Genomic DNA, 7,500 nt, shown 5'->3' with positions numbered 1-7,500 from the left:
CAGTCTCCGTCGCTATAATGGCATCGTCGGCAAGTCCCAAAGCAGAGACCCTGATGCCTTCCATTTTTGGCCCAAGATCTTCTAGGGCCGAGAAGGCTTCGTCCAACACTGCATTAAATAGTATTGGAGATAGGGGGTCACCCTGCTTTACACCGGTGTTCTGGTGCACCTCGACACCATGTATCGTTGTTACAGCCTCAACGTAGCAACTCGTAATGTAAGCTACCATAGGTGGTGGTGTTCCCATCCTTATGGCAGCGCGTCTAATACTCGAATGGTGAACCGAGTCAAACGCTTTCCTCAAGTCCAAAAATGCTAATTGCAACGGATTTTGTTGCTGCCTTGCATTTTCCAACAGGGCATCTAGCAGCATAATATTCTCTGCACAGCCGTCCGTAGGACGGAATGCCCGTTGAATCGGTTTGAGAGGGAAGCATTCACCGAGCCGCCTTCCCAAGATCTTGTGGTAGACCCGGGTTATCATCGGACCTATTGTAATAGGTCTGAATTCCCCCGGGTTTGTCGGGGAGGACACTTTAGGAATCAAGATGGTTCTTGATTTCTTAAAAGTCCTCCTCATGATTCCACCTCGCTCGAGATCGTTTAGGGACATGATCTAGATGGAAGTTGATCGCATGTTTGCTTCTCCTATGCAGTCCGAGACCGGTCTTGGTGGTAAATTCACGGTCACAGTCAGGGCATGGAAAAGACAAGAAAAAGGTGCCACTACTTTTCTGGTTCCCGGCTGGGTCCAAACCACATCCCCCCGCAGTGGCAGGGGGTTCAGTGGATATTTTTTCGTTTATTTTTGAGCTACCGGGTTTGGGTTAAGTCCGAATGGGGTTGGTAAGCTCACGCCGGCCGCCGTGAAGCGGCAAGCGTTCGCCCAGTCCGGTCAAGTCCCGGCATCCGCTTTGTACCTCAGCCCGACCGACCCAGCCCTTAGAGCCAATCCTTTTCCCGAAGTTACGGATCTGATTTGCCGACTTCCCTTGCCTACATTGTTCCGTCGGCCAGAGGCTGTTCACCTTGGATACCTGCTGCGGATATGGGTACGGCCTCGCACGACAATTACACCATCTCCCTCGGATTTTCAAGGGCCGACGCGGGTTCACCGGACACCGCAAGAGACGCGGTGCTTTACGGAGCTGCCAGCCCTATCTCCGGGCGAACCGATTCCAGGGCCTGCGCTCCTTACCAAGAAAAGAGAACTCTTCCCGGGACCCACGCCAGCGTCTCCGAGTTCGGTTGCGTTGCCGCACCGGGCGCCGAAGCGCCAATCTCCGTGTCGAGGCTCGGGAATATTAACCAGATTCCCTTTCGGACACCGGGGGCGAAGACGAGCAACGCCCCCCGTCGAACTGCCTTCGCTTGTTCCTTAGGGCCGACTGACCCATGTTCAACTGAGGGCCGACTGACCCATGTTCAACTGCTGTTCACATGGAACCCTTCTCCTCTTCGACCTTCAAAGCTCTCATTTGAATATTTGCTACTACCACCAAGATCTGCACCGACGGCTGCTCCACGCGAGCTCTCGCTCGACGCTTCGACGCCCGCCGCCGCGGCCTTCCTACTCGTCGCGACATAGCGCCGTGGAACGGCCCGTGTCGTCGCGACGGCCGGGTATAGGCCCGACGCTCCAGCGCCATCCATTTTCAGGGCTGGTTGATTCGGCAGGTGAGTTGTTACACACTCCTTAGCGGATTCCGACTTCCATGGCCACCGTCCTGCTGTCTAGATCAACCAACACCTTTTGTGGGCTCTGATGAGCGTCGCGTCGGGCGCCTTAACCCGGCGTTCGGTTCATCCCGCATCGCCAGTCCTGCTTACCAAGAGTGGCCCACTGGGCACTCGCATTCGAGGCGCCCGACTCCAATTAAGCGAGCCGGGCTTCTTACCAATTTAAAGTTTGAGAATAGGTTGAGGACGTTTCGTCCCCAAGGCCTCTAATCATTCGCTTTACCAGATAAAACTGCGACAAAGCGCCAGCTATCCTGAGGGAAACTTCGGAAGGAACCAGCTACTAGATGGTTCGATTAGTCTTTCGCCCCTATACCCAAATAGGACGATCGATTTGCACGTCAGAATCGCTACGGTCCTCCACCAGAGTTTCCTCTGGCTTCGACCTTCCCAGGCATAGTTCACCATCTTTCGGGTCCCAACATGGACGCTCTTGCGCGACCGCCCCGGCAGAGCGGGTGCGATCGGCCGGTCGTGCGCCGGCGCCCGCACGGGGCTCCGGGTCCGACCTCATTCGGCCAAAGGCCGCCTTCACTTTCATTTCGCCTGCGAGTCTCGAACCACTCAACGACTCGCGCTCATGTTAGACTCCTTGGTCCGTGTTTCAAGACGGGTCGGGAGGGTGGCCGACGTGGCCACGGACCCCGAGCGCGTCGACGGCGCGCCACCGAAACGGCAGCCCGCCGAACACCGGCACTGCGTACAGTGCAGGCGAACGACAAGCCAGCCGAACGGCGACGGCCGCACACAGAGAGCGCGCGGCATCCATTCCTCGATCCGCCGCCGGGCCGCACCGCCCGCGCGCTGTAACACCCCCGCCGGAGCGGAGGCCACCTTCGCGCGGGGACTTAGACCGACGGCAAACCGGTCGTGACCCGCGCCGGTCGCTAGTGCGCTGAGACGGTGCGCGAGCCGACTCGGCAGCGGCGCCTTGAGCGTCCGCGAACCGAGACGGCGCGCCCCCGCACCCAACTGAAAGCGAGCCGGCGACCTGACGGGCCCTCCCGTTTGCCTCTCAACGGTTTCACGTACTCTTGAACTCTCTCTTCAAAGTGCTTTTCAACTTTCCCTCACGGTACTTGTCCGCTATCGGTCTCGCGACCGTATTTAGTCTTAGGTGGAGTTTACCATCCGCTTTGGGCTGCATTCCCAAACAACCCGACTCAGAGAAGACCCGAAGCGGCCAAGGCAAGCGCCCCTATGGGCCTAACACCCGCCGTGGGACGAGGCCTCGATCAGAAGGACACCGGCGCTCGCCGTTAGCCGCACTGGGACTTCCGTACGTCACAACTCGGCGCGCTCGAAAAGCGCGCAGATTCGACGCTGGACTCTTCCCGGTTCACTCGCCGTTACTCAGGGAATCCCTGTTGGTTTCTTTTCCTCCCCTTAATAATATGCTTAAATTCAGCGGGTGCTCTCGCCTGAACTCAGGTCGTATGTGTCAAGCGGGCCGCTTCTTACACGGCCCGCTGGCATCGCAAGTCGTCGCCGCCGGCGCCGACCGAGCGCGTACCGTCGCCGCCTTGGCCCACGGTCGGTCTTGATCTCGTGACCGGACCGACCGACCTGGACCCGCCCCTCGAACGTAGTTGAACACGTCGAGGGGCCGGCGGTGTACGGGACACGCGGTCGCGCCGAGAAAGCTCGGCGACCGCTTCAACTTGGGGCGACGCCCGGCCGTCTTCGCAGAGGCCAGGCGACGGCCCTCGGGTGAGGACGAACGCGACCCTGAGGCAGACGCGGTCCCGGGATTGACCCGAGACCGCAATTCGCGTTCAGAAGGTCGACGTTCAATGTGTTCTGCAATTCACATTACTTCTCGCACTTGGCTGCGTCCTTCATCGACTCGCGAGCCGAGTGATCCACCGTTAAGAGTCGTCCTCGACGTTTCGCCCGGCGCCGAAGCGCGCGGACGTCACACTGTGGGATCGACCACAAAACCACCACCGACAACAACTGCACAAAAACACCAACAAACGGCGCCGAGCGACCGCCGGGCTGGGCCGGCGGCACATCGAGCGCGGTGCCCAGAAGCCACCATCGCACTCGGCTGCCTTGCTATGCCAACGTGTTACGCGTGTCGCACGGGGCGGAACCCCGATTGACGGCCGCCCTCTCGGCGGCACCCAAAGACAATTAAGTGCGCGGTCGGCCGGGGCCTACCACCACTTTCGGTAATGATCCTTCCGCAGGTTCACCTACGGAAACCTTGTTACGACTTTTACTTCCTCTAAATGATCAAGTTTGATCGTCTTTTCGACACGCCGACGCGGCCGTTGCCAGCCGCGACGGGGCCGATCCAAGGATCTCACTAAACCATTCAATCGGTAGTAGCGACGGGCGGTGTGTACAAAGGGCAGGGACGTAATCAACGCAAGTTGATGACTTGCGCTTACTGGGAATTCCTCGTTCAAGGGAAACAATTGCAAGTCCCTATCCCAATCACGAATGAGGTTCAACGGGTTACCCGGACCTTTCGGCCTAGGTTAGACACTCGCTGCTTCACTCAGTGTAGCGCGCGTGCGGCCCCGGACATCTAAGGGCATCACAGACCTGTTATTGCTCAATCTCGTGTGGCTAAACGCCACTAGTCCCTCTAAGAAGTTAGACGCCGACCGAGAAGGTCGCGTAACTATTTAGCATGCCAGAGTCTCGTTCGTTATCGGAATTAACCAGACAAATCGCTCCACCAACTAAGAACGGCCATGCACCACCACCCACAGAATCAAGAAAGAGCTCTCAATCTGTCAATCCTACCTGTGTCCGGGCCGGGTGAGTTTCCCCGTGTTGAGTCAAATTAAGCCGCAGGCTCCACTCCTGGTGGTGCCCTTCCGTCAATTCCTTTAAGTTTCAGCTTTGCAACCATACTTCCCCCGGAACCCAAAGACTTTGGTTTCCCGGAAGCTGCCGGAAAGGTCGTCATGGTAACGCCTCCCGATCGCTAGTTGGCATCGTTTATAGTCAGAACTAGGACGGTATCTGATCGTCTTCGAACCTCTGACTTTCGCTCTTGATTAAAGAAAACATTCTTGGCGAATGCTTTCGCAGTAGTTCGTCTTCCGCCGATCCAAGAATTTCACCTCTAACGGCAGAGTACGGACGCCCCCGTCTGTCCCTCTTAATCATTACCTCGTGCTCCGAAAACCAACAAAATAGAACCGAGGTCCTATTCCATTATTCCATGCAACACTATGCAGGCGAACAGCCTGCTTTGAACACTCTAATTTTTTCAAAGTAAACTTATCGGCCACCGCCGACACTCAGTCAAGAGCACCGACGGAGAACCGAAGGTGAGGCGAACGCAACCAGTGACACGCCTTGCGACGGACCGGCGGCGCTCGCCCAAAATCCAACTACGAGCTTTTCAACCGCAACAACTTTAGCATACACTGTTGGAGCTGGAATTACCGCGGCTGCTGGCACCAGACTTGCCCTCCAATGGATACTCGTTAAGAGTTTTAGGATGTACTCATTCCAATTACAGGGCCTCGTTAGAGTCCTGTATTGTTATTTTTCGTCACTACCTCCCCGTGTCGGGAATGGGTAATTTGCGCGCCTGCTGCCTTCCTTGGATGTGATAGCCGTTTCTCAGGCTCCCTCTCCGGAATCGAACCCTGATTCCCCGTTACCCGTTATCACAAAGGTAGGCACGTAGCGTACCTTCGACAGTTGATAGGGCAGACACTTGAATGATACGTCGTCGGTGCAGAGACCGTACGATCCGCGTGGTTATCCAGAGTCATCAAACGTCACAGGACGAACCCGGTCGGTTTTGATCTGATAAAAGCGCGCCTCCCGAAGTCGGCGCTTAATGCATGTATTAGCTCTAGAATTACCACAGTTATCCACTTCGCTTACGAGACCAAATAAACCAAGACTGATTTAATGAGCCATTCGCAGTTTCGCTTTACGAGAACTCGTACTTGCACCTGCATGGCTTAATCTTTGAGACAAGCATATCACTACTGGCAGGATCAACCAGATAGCTGCGACAGCTGCGCTCGGCCCTTGCTGGGCCGCCCGGCGCGTGCTCGTCGCATTCGTTTAAGACCGAGGCGATCGCCTGCGGCCGTACTCAGCTTCGACAGTCGCTGGCCGCGACGTCCACGCTCTCGCCGGCAGTGCCAGGCGGAGCGATTTGCGTTTTTTCTTTGCTCGCCCTCTCTCGGGCTCGATCCATTCAGTTTCGCACAAACAGGAGCTCTGCCGGCCGCCTGCAGCGGTGCCTAAAACCCGGGCATAACAATGCGACCGTTCTGCTAGGCCGACAAGCGCTCAAGCCAGACGCTCGATCGAACGCCCCCTACATATTAGTCGAGACAACGGCTCGCTCATTAGCATCGCGTTTGTACTTTAACTTTTTTCGGCTCGGCTTCTTTCGACGCCGATGCCGGCGACGCAGCACTCTCTCGCCCGCCAGCCACCGAGAAAAGGGTGCGCTCCGACCGGCCCCGCACCGCTCTTTCTTGGCTCATTCGAAATTACTGTCTTTCGCTCTGACATGCCTTACCTAGGGTTAGGTTAGTATGCTTGCACGTTTGTACTTTAACTTTTTTCGGCTCGGCTTCTTTCGACGCCGATGCCGGCGACGCAGCACTCTCTCGCCCGCCAGCCACCGAGAAAAGGGTGCGCTCCGACCGGCCCCGCACCGCTCTTTCATGGCTCATTCGAGTTTACTGTCTTTCGCTCTGACATGCCTTACCTAGGGTTAGGTTAGTATGCTTGCACGTTTGTACTTTAACTTTTTTTGGCTCGGCTTCTTTCGACGCCGATGCCGGCGACGCAGCACTCTCTCGCCCGCCAGCCACCGAGAAAAGGGTGCGCTCCGACCGGCCCCGCACCGCTCTTTCTTGGCTCATTCGAAATTACTGTCTTTCGCTCTGACATGCCTTACCTAGGGTTAGGTTAGTATGCTTGCACGTTTGTACTTTAACTTTTTTCGGCTCGGCTTCTTTCGACGCCGATGCCGGCGACGCAGCACTCTCTCGCCCGCCAGCCACCGAGAAAAGGGTGCGCTCCGACCGGCCCCGCACCGCTCTTTCTTGGCTCATTCGAAATTACTGTCTTTCGCTCTGACATGCCTTACCTAGGGTTAGGTTAGTATGCTTGCACGTTTGTACTTTAACTTTTTTCGGCTCGGCTTCTTTCGACGCCGATGCCGGCGACGCAGCACTCTCTCGCCCGCCAGCCACCGAGAAAAGGGTGCGCTCCGACCGGCCCCGCACCGCTCTTTCTTGGCTCATTCGAAATTACTGTCTTTCGCTCTGACATGCCTTACCTCGGGTTAGGTTAGTATGCTTGCACGTTTGTACTTTAACTTTTTTCGGCTCGGCTTCTTTCGACGCCGATGCCGGCGACGCAGCACTCTCTCGCCCGCCAGCCACCGAGAAAAGGGTGCGCTCCGACCGGCCCCGCACCGCTCTTTCTTGGCTCATTCGAGTTTACTGTCTTTCGCTCTGACATGCCTTACCTAGGGTTAGGTTAGTATGCTTGCACGTTTGTACTTTAACTTTTTTCGGCTCGGCTTCTTTCGACGCCGATGCCGGCGACGCAGCACTCTCTCGCCCGCCAGCCACCGAGAAAAGGGTGCGCTCCGACCGGCCCCGCACCGCTCTTTCTTGGCTCATTCGAAATTACTGTCTTTCGCTCTGACATGCCTTACCTAGGGTTAGGTTAGTATGCTTGCACGTTTGTACTTTAACTTTTTTCGGCTCGGCTTCTTTCGACGCCGATGCCGGCGACGCAGCACTCTCTCGCCCG

At 56.7% G+C, this 7,500-nt stretch overlaps 2 non-coding genes and 1 pseudogene across 2 annotated transcripts; all 3 read right to left on the bottom strand.

The window, feature by feature from the left end:
• LOC144420074 (large subunit ribosomal RNA) overlaps positions 1–3,175 on the bottom strand; it is a 5,961-nt pseudogene extending 2,786 nt beyond the window's left edge.
• A 288-nt stretch (positions 3,176–3,463) lies between these two features.
• On the bottom strand, positions 3,464–3,617 carry LOC144420090 (5.8S ribosomal RNA). Its single transcript, XR_013474449.1, has one exon. It is a non-coding gene; the product is annotated as a 5.8S ribosomal RNA (ribosomal RNA).
• A 298-nt stretch (positions 3,618–3,915) lies between these two features.
• LOC144420246 (small subunit ribosomal RNA) lies at positions 3,916–5,725 on the bottom strand. The gene has a single exon (XR_013474598.1). It is a non-coding gene; the product is annotated as a small subunit ribosomal RNA (ribosomal RNA).
• Between the last annotated feature and the right edge of the window lie 1,775 nt (positions 5,726–7,500).

Source organism: Styela clava, chromosome 2 (genome assembly GCF_964204865.1).
Source record: "Styela clava chromosome 2, kaStyClav1.hap1.2, whole genome shotgun sequence".
NCBI lineage: Eukaryota > Metazoa > Chordata > Ascidiacea > Stolidobranchia > Styelidae > Styela > Styela clava.
Note: the sequence above shows the minus strand (reverse complement) of the source record. Positions and strands in the feature narration are given on the sequence as shown.